General features: G+C 38.5%; 1 protein-coding gene across 1 annotated transcript in view; it reads right to left on the minus strand.

Moving 5' to 3' along the window:
• The window catches only part of LOC131682738 (protein dachsous), a 340941-nt gene extending 335836 nt beyond the window's left edge, over positions 1-5105 (minus strand). The window contains exon 1 of the mRNA XM_058964437.1: positions 2871-5105. The gene's annotated coding sequence lies outside the window, so the exon portion shown is untranslated. The remainder of the gene's footprint in view (positions 1-2870) is intronic.
• Between the last annotated feature and the right edge of the window lie 12180 nt (positions 5106-17285).

The raw sequence follows: 17285 nt of genomic DNA on the forward strand, positions 1-17285 counted from the left end.
ATAGGACATTTTCTCAGCTTTTCAATAAAATCTTGTAAATAACGATATAAAGCATATTTTTTAGATTAGAGTCTTTTAATCACTTGCAAGTCGGTTACACGAAAAGTATAGTAATGAAATTACAAAGAAATGAGAAGAGATAGGAATATGACGTCCAAGAACAAATTATGAATCGTCCTAAAAACCAACTTTTAGACAATGGATATTGCTATAATCATACTTCATTATTTCGAGAAAATTAGCAAAAACCTCCTCAAAGACACTAACTTTTAACTACTTCACAGCTAAAAGGTAATTAAAACTAATTAGCTAAAAGATATGAGAACACCATTCAATAGGAAATTTTCTCACCTTTCGAATGGATTAAAACATTTAAAATACAAAGTATACTTTTAAAGTTAGAGGTATTTTCAGACAAATAAGTTTTTTACAGAAAAAGTTCAATAACTCGGTAACAGTTGAGATTTGAGGGTATGTGTAGAGCAATTTTTTCTCCAAGTGTGATAGTCTATCATCCCCCGAGAGATTCTTAACCATGAACCAAACACCCTGTATAAAAAAAATTATTAGGACCTCGAACATCGTTATTCATTTGATAAGGTTCATTGTGATGTCCGGACAGAAAACGAAAACTGCAGTGAGAACCCCATATAGTGTGCGTGATATATTTCACAGAACTAGATATCGCGAATGAGTCTTATTTTAATGATCCAGTTCATATTGTTACGTTATTCCGGGTAAAAAACCCGCTAGTGATCAAAAAATAATAGATCACGATAAGGCGAAGATAATTTACGAATACCATGATAAAACTGCTGATATCATGAACATTAGTTACATTACTTTTTGAAAGTAAGCTATAAAATAAAATATCATGATAACATGACCATAAATTGCGAAAATCGTGACTAAGATCCTGAAATCATGAACATGAATTGCTCTATTCATGACTAAAATATCACGATGACATGAACAGAAGGGTCAAAAATCGTGACTAAGATCCTGAAATAATGAACACAAATCACACAACTCGTTTCAAAATATTCAAAATCGTGACAAAGATCCTGAAATCATGAACATGAATCACTCTAGTCATGACTTAAATATCACGATAACGTGAATAGAAATGACGAACATCGCCACTAAGATCTTGAAATCATGAACTTCAATCCCGCTAACATCATCAGAATTCACAAGAATCGCGAATAAGTTCTTGAAATCATGAACAACGTTTGACTGTGTATTCCCAAAGGTTTATTATTCATAATTTCAGGAACTTGATCACGGATTTCGTAAATCTTTTTCTTCGTGAATTTATGAACTGATTTTTTCCGTGTGTATCGGCGGTGCACACCTTTAGCTATTTATAAGAAAGGTGTTTCAGTGCCTGTGATCCGTACCAAAATTGAAAGAATTCATCAGAGAAATATCACACTTAGGATGAAATCAAGTTTCAGCCGAATCTTTCGAACTCTCATTATGCGAAAAGTGTCGAAAAAACGCAATTCTCCAAATGTGCCACAAGCACGTTAAATCGAAAATTTTTAAACTCTTATCGAACGTGTGGTGTGCGACAAGGGTTGGGGCACCAAACCAGCAGCAATTGGTTCCTCGAATCAAGGGATAGTTAAATAAATCCTCTCTATGTCCTAATTCGAAATGTTCGTCACAAATTGCGTAAAATCGATGACAACGGACTATGAAATATACTGTAAATGTATTTTTGAGAGTTTATAAATACAATAAGATCCAATTAACAGAAATTTTCAAATCGATGTTTTATTTTGCCCCTAAAAGGCAAGGGGTCTCAGAAGCCCGGCTAGTTACAGATCTCTATTTTCAATGAGCTTGTAATTTTAAATACAAATGATCGAGCGTTTTCGGGCTTTCGATTCTTTCACTGATAAAACGGCAAAAGGAAGCTTTCGATTTCATTGGGTCTTGGGAGCAATGCTTCTTGATAACACGATTTTAACTTGCCTTTTTGAGGGTTAAAATGGCGTACACTGAAGTAAAAGCTTTCCGAACGCATAACACTTCAAGATTTTCGTCTATGTAGTGCTGAGTCAGGGCCAGGTACTAATGAGACGAAGTTAAAATTAAAATCCAGCCATTGAAATTTTATCATATTTAAAATGATACACGATACCGATTTGACGTACAATGTCAAACTTATAAAATCAAAGCCCCTTTAATTGTCTCAAAGGGGCACAGAACATACATTGTTTAACGTATAAGAAATATGACACACCAGAATGGTTTTGTATTTTTCACATATTGAGAAATTGGACTTCGAGAATTCCAAATTGAGTGTATTTGCATTTCATCTTTTAGCAGCAAATAAGTAGCCTTTTGGGACTAAGGGGAGTTTAATACATAATTTGATTCAACAAGTTAGATAAACAGGCGAGCAACATCGGTAGTAGATGATTTATAGTAAAGAATTTCAATAAGTCAATTTTTGTCAAATTTCAAATTAATAAATGCAAGCTGTCAAGAAAATGAGTTATGGTACGTAATGCCGTCGGGGAAACGCCTATTTGTTATTAGTACTTACTGTTGTTAATAAATAACAAGCAGTTTGGTAAATTGGATGTGTAATCAAAATTCTAGCAGAAACAATAATTCTGCTCGATATTCTCTGTAACAAAATCCCACGAATTAAATAACTGTTAAACAAAATGAAAAATTACTCCTTTCAACATAATGTAGTTCGCGAAAACAAAAGCGAAGCTAAACGAACCTGTGCGGATTAGGTTCGTCGCTTTTCGACCATTGATGTCTTCCGTGAAAAACATTCCCCAAACACAGCCCAGTAGGCTGCGTCATACATTCCAACCCCGTTTTGCTAGAAAACTGTCGATAATTACCTTAATTTTGAGCTGAAGTGAAGCGTTTAATCCCTTAATCCCGCTTATTACTATTTCTTCGCCGGGCAAAGCCTTTTCTGTTCTTACGACGTGGGTTTTCCTTGGCCTGCCTGGGATTCTTAGCGTACACCGGCCCCGGCGCGCAAAACAAAATCCACTCCAAAAGCTGATGCAGCACTTTCTTCTCTCTTCTCTTTTCTCTTTCGCCACCCGAGAGCCACCGACGCTGGCTGGGAATGAAATCTTCACTTCCTTATTATTTAAATATCTTCCCGCAGCTTAACGCTATTTCTCTCTATTTCCGTGGGCAGGCTGCACACCGCAATCGAAACAAATCAACACTTCATCATCATGATCGGCTTGAGCTTTTTTCCCTTCTTCTTTTTTTTTCTATCCGCTAAGCACAAGCAAACGGCCCCGTGATTCAGAAAGAAGGGAACATCCGAAAACTGGCACTGCTACTTTTTTCTCGCACTATTTTTTCGATTTCATTCCTTCGCTGCCAATTCCGCCACTGTCTCACCGAACTTTCCTCCACCAAAAAAAGCGGCTCGGTTCAAGCAGCTTTCTCAAATCCTGCCAATATTCACGCCGACCAGCAGTTGCACAGAAAAAAAATCTCACGAAAGTTGTGGAAACGCGAGAATACTACATATAACTTTAATCTCACTTTGTTTTAATCATATACGCAAAATCAAAATGTATCCGAAAAATTTTGTGATTAAAATTCCTATTTGCAGCTACAAAAATTTCCTTTTAAAAAATTCTTTCTCGTACTTTTTTACCCCATGTACTCAATTCACGTTTCTTGCAGCCTCCTCGTTTTTTCTCTCTTTTGCTACCCGTTTGCTACGATCTTCACGATCATTTCTCGCTGTACACTCTTTCTCCGTTTTCCTCTGTTTGACTTTATTTTATTATAAAAATATTTTTGTATTTCACTTTGTATTACATCCACACTGTTTTGCGCTCTCCTGCGAGCCGCTGTCGTCGTCGTCGTCGATTTCGACGTCTTCCAAAGTCGTCAGAGGTCTTCGGTGGTTCGGTTGTAGGCTATACTTCTTCATTCACTCGCGCACTACTCCCATATGGGGGTTTCGCTATCTCTTTCCCGCGCTCACTCACTTTGCGCAAAGCTCGCGCCAAGCTGTATAAAACAATATAATGAGATATTTCTCATGAAAAGAAGGAAAAAATAACCATCGCCGCGGAGGAAATACTGCCAGCGAAATGCAGGAGAAGACGCGACACACAAGCGGAACAGTACGAAGAAGACTGGGAGGCCCCCAACAAGAACACACCGCGAGCACGTTTGTAATTGTAAATGAAAATAAATAAATTTCTTTCTACGTGTTGAGCCCACTGCTGTTCACTCCTCTGAGCCAAGGATGAGAAGGTCGGTATACAAACATTCGTGAAAAGATATTCCACTTTTCTTCTACTCTTGGGGCTGTTTTTTCTTCATCTGTATCTTCCTTTTGTTCCTGTTTGCGTTGGTCGACTACTTGTTCTCTCCGCTATCGATCAGACCAGGACAACTTCACACCCAGCAAGTTCCAATTTATGCAATTTTCCAACTGCTTGAAAGAGGGCCCAGTCGGCTAGTGACCTGAACGACTGCTTTTCTCCGTTGGCCTCAACATCAACACGGTCCACTCATTCGTGGCAGCAGCAGCATCCGCCATTGATCGTGGTCCATCGCGGGTCCCAGTTGCGAACTACTTTGACACAACGTTACGCACTTTCAGTCAGGTACTTTTACGCGCTTCCCAGCCTACTACCACTTGTCACAATGTTGCGACATTTCATGTTCGATCATCAGATCTTTTCAACCCCGAGGACACACACAAAAATTTGATCTCTCGTTCGACGAAATTCCTGAGCGAAAAATTTACCTTTCTTCAAACAGAGCTCTAAATGCGCGGTGTTAATTTAAAATGTATCGCTTGTCTTGTCTCGCACTCGAGGTCTCTCACAATGGCTCGATCCCGTTCCCGCACGTATACACAACACTCAAATCAACTCAACGGGGTCCACTCGCCGTGTTATTTCATTCCATTAAGAAAAACTAGCTCTCCTCTAATGCTGTTGCCTTTCTTCGTCTGGTACCTCTCAGCCGTTTCTTCTCTACGGTCCGGATCGATCGTGGGTCCACTGAGGCACCACAAGCACAAATATCTCTCGCGCGCGCCACTCGATCGAACTTGGGCTTAGACTCGAACCGGGACGGACAGCTTCAATCCTACACCTCAGCGTTTAAAGAACTGAACCAAAGACGGTGGAAGATATTTGTCCAAACTCCTCTGCGGAGTTGTTCGCGATCTTCGACAGCTTCGGAACACAAACACATATTCAGGTGTCGAGCGCAGGACCTGATTTCCGTGCGAGAGAAAGAGCGGCGAGCGGGGAACCTGGCTTATGTTGCACAAGTCACACAACCACTGACCGATCGCGCGTTACCTGAACGATAGAGTCGCATGTAAACATAAGGTCTCAACTCTCGCACACATACACACAAAACCACCCGCTTACACTAGCTTGCGCGCGAGAGATGGTCGGCAGCAGGTAGATTGGTAGGTTCGGAACCTGCTTTGCCTCATCCGAGTGGGTATAAGACGGAAAATATTTCAATGGCATATGTTGGAGTTAGACTGTGGCACGTTATGCTGAATGTGTGTGCGTGTCTGTGTTTCGAATTACGATTGAAGTTATGCCACGAACGGGTTGATGCAAAGGAGTTTTGGTGTTGTTCAACTCACCTGAAGAAAATGCTGCTGATTGCTGCTGGTGGTGGTTGTGAATAACTGGGCTGTTTGCGATCGAAGGCATCGGGATAATCCACCCTGAAGGAATGTAAGAAATTTTTTCACACGAGTGACTTCAATGGTTGCTAAGTAAGGAAACTGGTTTGTGCAGTTATGCATTTGCTTTTGTTTCTCATATTGTGTATGATATGTATGGGCAAGCGCTAAACAATCAAATGAAAATATTGTACTAATCTATCCAAAAACAATCTGGTAAAATTGTCTTTCATTTCATAGCACATAAATTATAAACAGAATTATCACGCAAAAAACTTTAACTGAAATATTGTTAATGAATTATGAATGTCATTTCATGTCATCCAAATGAGAATAGATTGAATTATTCAAGCTTTAACGCTGACACAATTCCACGAAAAATGTTTGGTTCCATAGGTTTGCTTTTAAAAAAAAAATATGACGTCTCACAAATGGGCTATTGTGCATTAGAGTAAATAAAAAATAAAATTTGGCTCCGAGTAACTTTTTGGATTCAATTTAGCTCCCAGAACAACTCTCCAAATTTTTAACTCGATCGGTGAAACTGTATTTTTGCGCCCACGGTTTGAAGTTTACATGAGATTTCGAATTGGAAAATTGCCTTTTGCAAATTAATTCTTCCAAGAGTCGCCCGTTATCTTCTAAAAATAAGTAGATGGCTGTTTTTATAGGAAATTTGTGAAAGAAACAAATGCTAGAAAACTGCAAAACGATCTGATGATTGTGGAAAAAGTTATTAATCGAAAACCGATTGATGCCCCGAATATTGATGAAAATTTCACTTTTCATACACAGAAAAAAATATTTTGTAATTTTAAGTTTATTTTCATGCACATATTTGGAGCATGAATATAAATGTAAAATTAAGTTCCACCACAAACACACACGACATGTCGTGCTTTCTTCAACGAATTTTATTGTAATTTTACACGTGGATTGAAAATTATAGTTTCTTTAAACGGAAAACCGTCAACAGGGCTGTCTTAAGACCACTCGGGGCCCCTGGGCACATCTGAGCTGAGGGGCGTCTCTTATTGAACAGGTATCAACTGCTGTAGAGTAGGATGATTAAAAAAAGATCTCCAGCATCAGGGAGCTATATAGGCCACCTTGAGACTTTTTTTTCTAGGCGTTTTACCTCTGGCTAATCGTGTATTGAGATTGTTTCATCGAAAACAACTTGAACTCCGGACAGCCGGCTGTCGGGAGTGTTGTCGACAATGTAAAATGGACCGTGAACAATGAGTTTAAAAGTGGTATGATGGAACATTCAAAAATTATGTCACGCAAAAATTACCCAATACTAACTAACTCTTTGTCATATTACCACGTTATTTTTCCCCTTGGTCTAATACAAATCAAATTATTTTAGTTTTTCCTTCATTTTGTAGTAGCACTTTTATGCCGCTACTAGCAAAAGTGTTCATGTTCTATGGAATTTACTATATACATGGCGCAATCGTGCGTAAAACGGCCGATTGCGTCAAAGCACATGACGTGCTCCCCTTCCATTTATGTCACAATTGTTCATATCTCTTCCTCCTAATAGCGTGGCCGAATTTATAAATGGTCCTTATTGGTATAATCACAAGCATATTGAGATCCTGTAACTTGAAATTTTCCACCTCGATCAAGTTAAACTTTCCGATATTACAATGAAGACGCAAAACAGAAAAAATACAAATGCTGCGTTCCTAAACGATATTAACAGCATGCACGAATCAAACACCCCCCGTTTCCAAATAGTACGTACTTATTCTTAGCTCAGTATAATCGACTGATAAGTTAATGGACTAAAAGTAAAGCATTAAATATGACCATTTGTTCCTCGTGCTGAAATGATTGCCGCAAATTGGTAATTGGATTTGAATTGATCTTGCGAATTGTCAATTCTCCACCCTCATACATAATGCAAAAGTCATTAACTCAGACAAGACCATGCGTATTTCCCACCCGCATTAAAGACCCAGTGGATTCGTTTCCTAGTTGGTCAAATAAACACTAAACAAACAAATAAATTAGTTTGTTCAGTCGAAAGAAATGTCAGCTCGATTGGCATCAACTGGCGGATACGTGTTCCCTTACAGTGCCATCAAATGAAAGTACATTTAAAATTACATACGACAAAATATGAGCAATTCAGAATATAACGAAATGAAGATTGCTTAATTATTTGCATTTAAAAAAGATCGGAAAAAATTAGTTGCATAACCAAGGTGGTTCATTTTCAAAGATAGCACTGCTGATGAATCACTGTATAAAAATTGGTGATAAGGGACGCGGACGAAAATAGCTGACCACCGCCCAGCCATTGAAATCAATCAATATTATGTCGAAACTAAGTGAGCGATTCGAGGTTCATGCATTTTAAATTTTCGTATTTTTCGTTGCAGGAATAGAACTATTTCTTGAAATAGTGTCTCTTTATGCACAAATTGTTGGTGGTTATAGATTTTTGTTATATATTCTGACAGAAGCTTTGTGCTTTCTTACATGGTGAACGTATCGGAGAGCATAAGCATAAGCATAAGAGATCGCCCGTAGTTGCTACTCCGTTATTGACCAGAACCAAATTAGGTTGCAAAATGTTGATTGGAACAACATGCTTGGGAATAACATGATGAGCCACATTGTACAATCTATTCCGATCCCTGCATGCTGATCAATACCGACGCCGGCTACGTCCGAATGCAGATCTTCTGGGAAAGGAAGGAATGTTAGTCCGATACATGTTGCTACTAGAGACCGAGGAATCCTCTGCATCTCCACATGTATCACGGGAAGGGGAGAGTTGTTAGTAAGTGTGCCAATAGCGTTATCATGTAATAATTGCTCTGGGCAGCCGGCTGCCGAGAATTTGGGAAATTTATCATTTGTTGTATTAATACGAATAGCAAAATAAGCAACTTGAACTCCGGATAGCCGGCTATAAGGAGCACTGCTTATATTTTTTAATAATATTCAATCACGCGACGAATTTATTAGTGGTTTCTATCGTGTCGGTGCTGATTTTACCCGGTGATCGTTTGAATAAAATGAGGAATCTTATACCGAAGGTTCATCAGACTCTTCCATAGGTGTCGCGGAGTTGGTAGTTTGGAAGGAAATAGGGTCTAGGATTCGCTCCAAGCAAGCGATGCGACCTGTAAAGCATAGTTTATTAGGGATCATCCATAAATGACGTAGCATTTTTTGAGCAATTTTTACCAGCCCCCTCCCCCATCGTAGCATTTCGTCACAAACCTCTAAATACCCCCTGGTAATTACGTAGCTTGACGGTAACTCTCCCCCCCCCCCTGTCCCCGTGATTTTTTTAAATAAAAACCGATGTTAGTTATTCCCCTTTGAAAAAGCTACATAGCCTGACATGACCCCCTACCCTCCAGTCGTCACACATCATCACAAAATGCAAAACTCTCCTCTCCCCCATATAATGCTACGTCATTTATGGATGATCCCTTAGTTTGTAGTTCAGTTAGTTTTCGAAAACACGATCGCTCGAAAAAGATCTTGTTAAGTTTTTTGTTCTTCTAAAATCTGGGTAGCCGGCTACCGAGAGTATCCTATGTTTTCTAAACAAAAGCAATTTCAACTCCACACAGCCGATCGTGGGAGTATTGCCCAGAAAAACTAATCTTATCTGCTTAATGGGCCGGATCACTATTTATTGCGACATTATTTAGACTAACTTCGCTATTCCTTCTCTACGATATATTTTTTGGGTTGCAAACTATCGAGTGATAACACGTTATACAAAGAGTTATGATAGCTCTAGATGTTATAAATCAGCGAAAGTGTTTCCTATTTCTAATATCGGATTGTTTGTGAAATACATGTATACGAACGATTATATCGAACATTGAAGGGAAATACAAAGGATCGTTAACCTGATGGACGGGCTTGTTACCAGAAACGGAACTTGAAATTAGATTCATTAAAACAGACGCGGCGAATTTTCAGTACGTATTGATCCGCGTTCATCGATACTACTCAAATTAAAGTCTTATTGGAGCTGATTATTCACTTACCAATAGCTTTTTCAATATAATAAACTTTCCCCAAAAGTTGAACAAAATCTATTTTCACACATCGTCGAACCTCCTGTGTATTGAAAATGTCCAAAACTATTGATTGTCAACTACCAATAACTTTCCCTTCAATATAAAACACTCCCGAAAAGTTGACAAAAAATTCGATTTTGACACATCGTCGGACCCCCCCCCCCCCTTTGCTTAGAAAATGTCCAAAACTATTGATTTTCAACTGCCAACAACATGTCCTTCAATAGTTATTTATTTCCAAACAATTGAAATTTAACCGCATCAACTTCAACTCCAATAAACGGGAAAGTAACGCAAAATGTATCGCGATAACCACCGATGAATTATCGACGATGACGATGAATCCGACGATACATTATCGTTAACGGAGTTTCCGATGACGTTGACGGGTGGTTAACGTTATCGACGATGACGATTAATTATCGATTAACAACTCTGAACCTTAAGGTTCGCCCAGGTTAAGTCTTCGGTACGGAGCAACTAGGAACTTCTAGCATGTTGTTAGTCGCCTCTTACGACATGGGAGCAGTTCCCAGAGGTTCTATTCTTGGCTGAAATAGTGCAAAAAGATTTCAGCCCGCCGGACACCACACGGCTTCTTACATGGTGAACGTATCGGAGAGGCGAAGAAATCAAACAAATATATTATAAGAGGCCATTCATAAATTACGTAACGCAAAAATTGCCCAAAATTGACTCGCCTTCCCCCCATGTACCAATTTGTCACAAATTTATCTATCCCCTTTCCCTATTACGTAACAAATTTCTTTTGAATTTTTTTTCTTCAGTAAAAACATGTTACGTATCGCTATAGCTTACTCCCACTCCCCCCATTTGTCACAATATGTCTCAAATTGTCGATCCCCCACCCTTAAACGTAATTTATGAATGGTCCCTAAGTAATAATAATTTGGAATGTGTAAAAGACCGTAAAAGCCGAAAATCCACTAAAGTAATACTAATATTTTTATATTCAACGTATTAGAATCTCAAAAAACGACTAGGGTCTAGGGTTTTGATGGTAGAGACGCCTCTCTGGTGTGAGTGAAGAAAGTACAGAATGAGACCGAAGGAAAAAATAATAACAATAATTGGCCTTATCACCTTTCGAAAGTACAAAGTACGTTCATTGTTACGTAATCAAATAAATACAGCGAAACGTCGAAATTACTCGAACCTATTAATATGAGAAACACAATTCTAGAGTTTTTATTCAAAACGTCATATCTACAATTAGTATTTTTTGTTTATTATTCTCTTTTGATGTTTACGGCGTCACCATAGCACTTCTCACTTATTTTGCAATACAGATTGCAAGACGGTGGTTTTTACTAGCATAGTATGCAAAGAGTTGAAGAATAAATGTTAAAGAGATCGAATTATAAACAGAAGAGAAAGTAATCAATGAGAGTCTCTCATTGTAGATATAGGCTCAAGAATTCATTTCAATAATTCACTACCACAACTATTGGGAGTAAATTCATAATCAACCACAAACAGAAATGCAACCATCTACCAACGAAGCTCATCAAAGATGAAAAGCAAATGCTATATCACTTAGATTGCAATATTATACAAAATGTAAACCCAAACATAAATGAATAAAAATTTGAGTTAAAAAATTCATTTCTCTACTAGTCATGTAAAACAGTCGAAATAGGAAACATATCGAATGCACGCTGGCGTGAGGCACAAATCCTCAACTACCTATGGGATACGTTCAGTTTGACCCAGCATATTCTGATTCCTAATTCTGACGGTCTAAAATATTTTTAATAACGAGTAGTGTTATACAAAAATAACGTAATTGGTTCTATACCAGACGACGGCATAGTGGAAAATGCCAAATCTAGCCGTGAAAGTATCGTGAGAACTCAAGAAGTCCTGGAGTCCTTTTTAGAGGTTTTCAAGTAGATTTGTTCAATCACAATCCCTGATGTGATGAAGAAATGAAAATTTACCACATGCGCGGATCGCTTGCTAAACAAGGATTGTATACCGAATTTCGACATCTTCTTCTTCCACTTTCTGTACAGCTTCCTTATGAAAATTTTGCCACCTTGTCGGTTGCCGCTCCTGCTTGGAAAACATTTCATTTTTTATTTGCTCAAAATGAATTGAAACTTCAATCGAATCCACGGTGTTCCTAAAACCGTTATTAACAAAAAATTACCATAAATTTGTCATACGGAATTCGAAAGATACATCTTCTCAGTGATTTTCAAAATGATCCATCGAGAGATTCGTGAGAAATTGCGATTTGAAGTTTTATGACACGTTTCATAAGGCTACCAGCAAACACCCACGGGTTTGGTCCTATCTCTATAAACAAAAAATATTTGTCTACTTATTTAGTACATGGCATTCGAAAGATATAGTAATCAAGTATATCTCCTGCAAGTTTGAAAATATTTCATTGACATAATCGAAGTTTATAACGGTTTGGATGTGGTATGCGGTCATAGATGGGTTCCGACAGCATGAAGTAACAAGTTACTTTACGCTTGTCCGGACATGCCGTAGACTCAGGTGATTCGCATTTCTAATGCCAAGAGACCCTGACTCCTACGGTAGCAGACAAAAAGTTAAGTCGCCGGTGAGCTCTAAGCATGCATCCTTCCACGCTTTTCTAAACTTTCTCCCTTCAACTCCTTGCTCTCCGTTGAGTACTATGGCTCTAAATATTGAAAAATATACTTCACCTTCCAGTCCCTTGCTAATTAAATGCCGTAATAACTACTCCAAATAAACTATGAATGTGCAAAAGACGACAAAATCGAATAGAAATTGCTTATTCCAGAGCAGAATATACCGGTCTAAAGTGTATTCTACTTCACTCCGGTTATGTCTCTGACATTACCCACCCATCTTTTTAATTTAGTGTACGCCATCTTGGTTTTCAGCATTGAAACAATTGTTGAACTGTCAATAACTGCTCAGAACCAACCATTTCGATATTGCCCCATAGACTCTCAGCAACTAATTGAACTCAATTCAGTTGTATATTCGGCAGCACTGCACACGTATTTACTGCTTCTTCTTTTAACCGCAGCACCGTGTATAGAAAAAAAACCTGTTTTAATCCACCTAGCGGTGCAATTGTGCCTTTCTCATTTCTCTAAACTATGGCACGGAGGCTTTTTATGTTCAACATAATCGTGGAAATGTCCATTACATTCTTAGTACACTTTGCACTTATACACAATGGCATGCCAGCCACGAACTTGATGAGCTATGTGTCGACGGTGAAACACTTGAAACAAAAAAATATCCTACTCCATTAGCCTAATCAGCATTAGATCAATGTTATCTGCTTGCTAACTCATTTTGTCATGCGGGGGTGGGTATGTGAAAAGGGGGAAAGTCCCATGAACGAACGACTCCCCAGCTTAAATTGGTATGCTTTGTGATATAGTGGTGGTTTAAAGATGATGGGGTTGAAAGGGACGGGTATGAGGGCTGGATGGGGTGGTGGTCTGAGGGGTGATTTAAGGAGATTTTTAAAGGAGGGGCGCGAACAGTAGAGGGGGGGGGGTGTAACCCCTCTCCGTAAACCATCAACTACGCCCCTGTTAAAATCCAGAAACCCTAAACGAGTCGAAAAAAAAAATTGGCCTGGGATTAGGTTGACGTTTTTCAGAGTGATTGCATAACCTTTCTATATGAGAAAGGCAAAAATGTGCCAAAATCCAAAAAAGTGAATCGTAGTCAAATTTTTTTTTCAAGTTTGCATCAAATCTCGACGTTTCATACACCTTGAACACATTTAGCATCAAAAATAAAAATTCTATTTTTAATTTTTCCTATAGTTTATATGAGAAATTTCTGTCTGGCCGCACTCTGAAACCCGTAATTCCGGAACCAGACTTCCGATCGATCCAAAATTCAATAGCAGCCTATGGGAAGGTTGCACCTTTCATTTGAGACTAAGTTTGGGCCAATCGGTCCAGCCATCTCTGAGAAAAATGAGTGACATTATTTGACACATACGCACATACATACACACACACATACACACACACATACACACATACATACATACACACACATACAGACTTTTTCCGATCTCGACGAACTGAGTCGAATGGGATATGACACTCGGCCCTCCGGGCCGGGATTAGGTTGACGTTTTTCAGAGTGATTGCATAACCTTTCTATATGAGAAAGGCAAAACAGTAACGTAATTGTTTGCTAAATTTGTAAAATTTTGTAAAAATTTCGCAAAATTTCGTAAAATTTCGTAAAATCTGTAAAATTTGTAAAATTTCGTAAAATTTCGTGAAATTTCGTAAAATATCGTAAAATTTCGTAAAACTTAGTAAAATTTCTTAAAGTTTCGTAATATTTCGTAAAATTTTGTAGAATTTCGTAAAATTTCGTAAAATTTCGTAAAATTTCGTAAAATTTCGTAAAATTTCGTAAAATTTCGTAAAATTTCGTAAAATTTCGTAAAACTTAGTAAAATTTCTTAAAATTTCTTAAAATTTCGTAATATTTCGTAAAATTTTGTAGAATTTCGTAAAATTTCGTAAAATTTCGTAAAACTTAGCAAAATTTCTTAAAATTTCGTAATATTTCGTAAAATTTCGTAGAATTTCGTAAAATTTCGTAAAATTTCGTAAAATATCGTAAAATATCGTAAAATATCGTAAAACTTCGTAAATTTTCGTAAAGCTTAGTAAAATTTCGTAAAGTTTTAAAATTTCGTAAAATTTCGTAAAATTTCGTAAAATTTCGTAAAATTTCGTAAAATTTCGTGAAATTTTGTAAAATTTCGTAAAATTTCGTAAAATTTCGTTAAATTTCGTAAAATTTCGTAAAATTTATACGACGTCTGAATTTGATAAAATCATGAATAAAATTGAATTTGCTTATTTTTTCTTTCATCTCATTCCATTTAACATATGATTAAAAATCCTTAAAACATTTTTGACATCGTAAATTGAAAATCTAAAGTTTAAAAAAAGGTTCCATTTTTGACACGGTTCCGGTTTTGGCAAAAATAAAATTGTTGCCAAAAACGGAATCCTACTGTAGTGCCTTTATTATTCATCATCTCAAGATTAAAAGAACATAGTTTATTTAATTGCGAATACAGAACTCTTCACTATACTCTCCGAACGAAGAACGGTAACCGAGCCAATGCTCTAAAACTGAAGCGAAGAGTAAAAGAAAGAGCTTCGAATCAACTTGTTATTAAAGCAATTTTCTACCGTGTGCTTTCCACACGTTTTTCGAACCTCAACCTCCAAACGCCTCTCCTTTCTTCGATCCGATCCAGTTCGTCCCTAGCGGTTCCTCTACCCACTCGAGCTCAAATGCCACAACCTGCGATTTTCATGCCTCTCTTCTCAGGTTTATTTTAGAAGCAGCAGCTTCTCATCTCGAACTTCATACTGTTCGAAAAACAACAAGTCGATAAATGTTTCGTCTGTCTGTATACGAACATCTGTAGTAGTGCTCGCACCCCTTAACATGTAATTGTGGTACCTTTTCCTCCACACCACTGGTTTCCCTCACGAAGCCCGCTCTGCCCGGGTCACAGAAAACCGTGAAACCCCATCTCACCTAACAAATAAAAGCTTGCTTTGGTCTTTCGTTTTTCGATACCCGTCGATGCTGACTGGATCGGTTCCAGGTCGATACTGTGTTGGTGAGATCTTCCATTCCTCCTGCTTTCTCCATTAGTCTTAGGTCCCACTTAGCTCCCGTTGTTCGGCCCAAGAGAACTTTAAAGCGGTCACTACTTGACTTTAATGCCTTTATACGTATACGTATAGTTTACTCGAGCCGCGATCTTTGCTTTTTTGCCCCATTCCACTGGCAATCTTGAAATGCCGCCTGGTGTTGGTGGCTAAGTATAGGGTTCTTCACGAGTCCGAATTTCATTACTTCTGCGAATAGTTCAATCGCTTAAGTCACATCTGGTTGTATGAGTGAGCAGAGCGCTCTGGCGGTCACCATCAGAACCATTGCAAGGCAAAATAATGCCTGTGTCTGCCTTATTTACCGCAAACAACGGAGGAAAAATTGCTGCCAAAAGATTCAGTACTTTTCGATACTGGTACAAATGGTTGGCTCCCCGTCAATTGCTGGCATCCTTAATTATTATTTTATTAACTTATGAATATCATTTAAAATTTTTCATGAATCAGAAATAAAACAACCTAACCTTTCCGAAAACCATCTCAGTAATCTAAGACAACATCATTGGGTCTGCTCGTCATATTAGGATCTGAGTGGAATAGCGTCAGACGCACTCGTGGCATTTTATTGTACCGACACAAATCTCGATTAGTCCGCGCACATTCATCAAACGAGCCATCTCAAACCAGGCTACGCTTTACTCCAGCGTTCCCTAACATTTCGACTCGCATTGCACAAGCCAAAGCTGTTTCGAGCTCCACTCACACCGAGAAAAAGGCAACTTTCCGAAATGCAAACAGAGCAAAAAAAACTCCATCTCCACAAATACCGTTGCGCAGCGGGCATGATCGAAGGAAGCTCCGCACAGCATCGAATTTATGCTTGTGTACACGAGCTCCTATCCGCCGCCGCCGCCGACCGTCCCCTTGTCAATCCAATCTGTCTCAGAAACACACAACAAATTTGGTCTTGGAAAGAATGTATGTTTGGGTGGAAACAGGTTTGCCAGCCACCAGAAATACAGGTAGATATTAAAAAAATATTGAACTCAAACAATACATACAAAATATTATAATAAATGAACCCATATCATTATTATAAAAATTGCTGTGACTTTTAAGTACCAGACGACTGCTGTTTCGACCAGAATGCAACTTTTTAGTTGTTTTTTCACTATCATTATACCACTACATGCCGTGATCGGAGCTTCGCGCCTCGCTCGGGAGAGGTCTTGCAACTGCCACGGGGTCTTGGCAGAGTTCAAAACACCCGCGAGCGATCTACATAGTAGCCATCAGCAAACTGTAGGATATGTTTGAAACGAAACGCAAGGCAAACTCGCGGCCATCAGGGACTTTTATAGTTCATCAAAGTAGGCACGTACATTCCAACAGTGCCCTTTTTCTCCATGCACTCCATAGTATTACTCTCTATTTCTCGCCGCATCCCGTGCGGCTGGCGATGAAGTACGAACGGCTGAGCGATGTCTTTAAAAGCCGATATCCATTCAGCAGTCAATAAGTAATCGCCTTTATTAGCTCTTTCATGATGATAATCGCAGTTCACAAATTGAATTTCAGGTGGTATCAGATCCGATTACGGCAGGGACTTCGGGCCAGTCGGTGTGTGTACTTATTCTTCACCCTCCCACCGGTTCGTGCGCATTTCGCTGCAGCTTAAGTGCATTCGATTCTATATAAACATAAACGAGAAAAAAAATATCGGAGGAAAGGAGGATGATTGGGATGGTGGAACTGCGAGGAACGGGATGATCCGAGAGAACAAAAATATTTAATGAAAAAATAAACACACAATGCAATGCGCAAACCCTGACCCGAGCGCGTGACAATTCTAAAGAAAAATTCCGAAGTCAGAGAATTCACTCTGTTAAAATTGTTAAAAACTCT

The sequence above is a fragment of the Topomyia yanbarensis genome, chromosome 2, assembly GCF_030247195.1.
Source record: "Topomyia yanbarensis strain Yona2022 chromosome 2, ASM3024719v1, whole genome shotgun sequence".
Classification (NCBI taxonomy): Eukaryota; Metazoa; Arthropoda; class Insecta; order Diptera; family Culicidae; genus Topomyia; species Topomyia yanbarensis.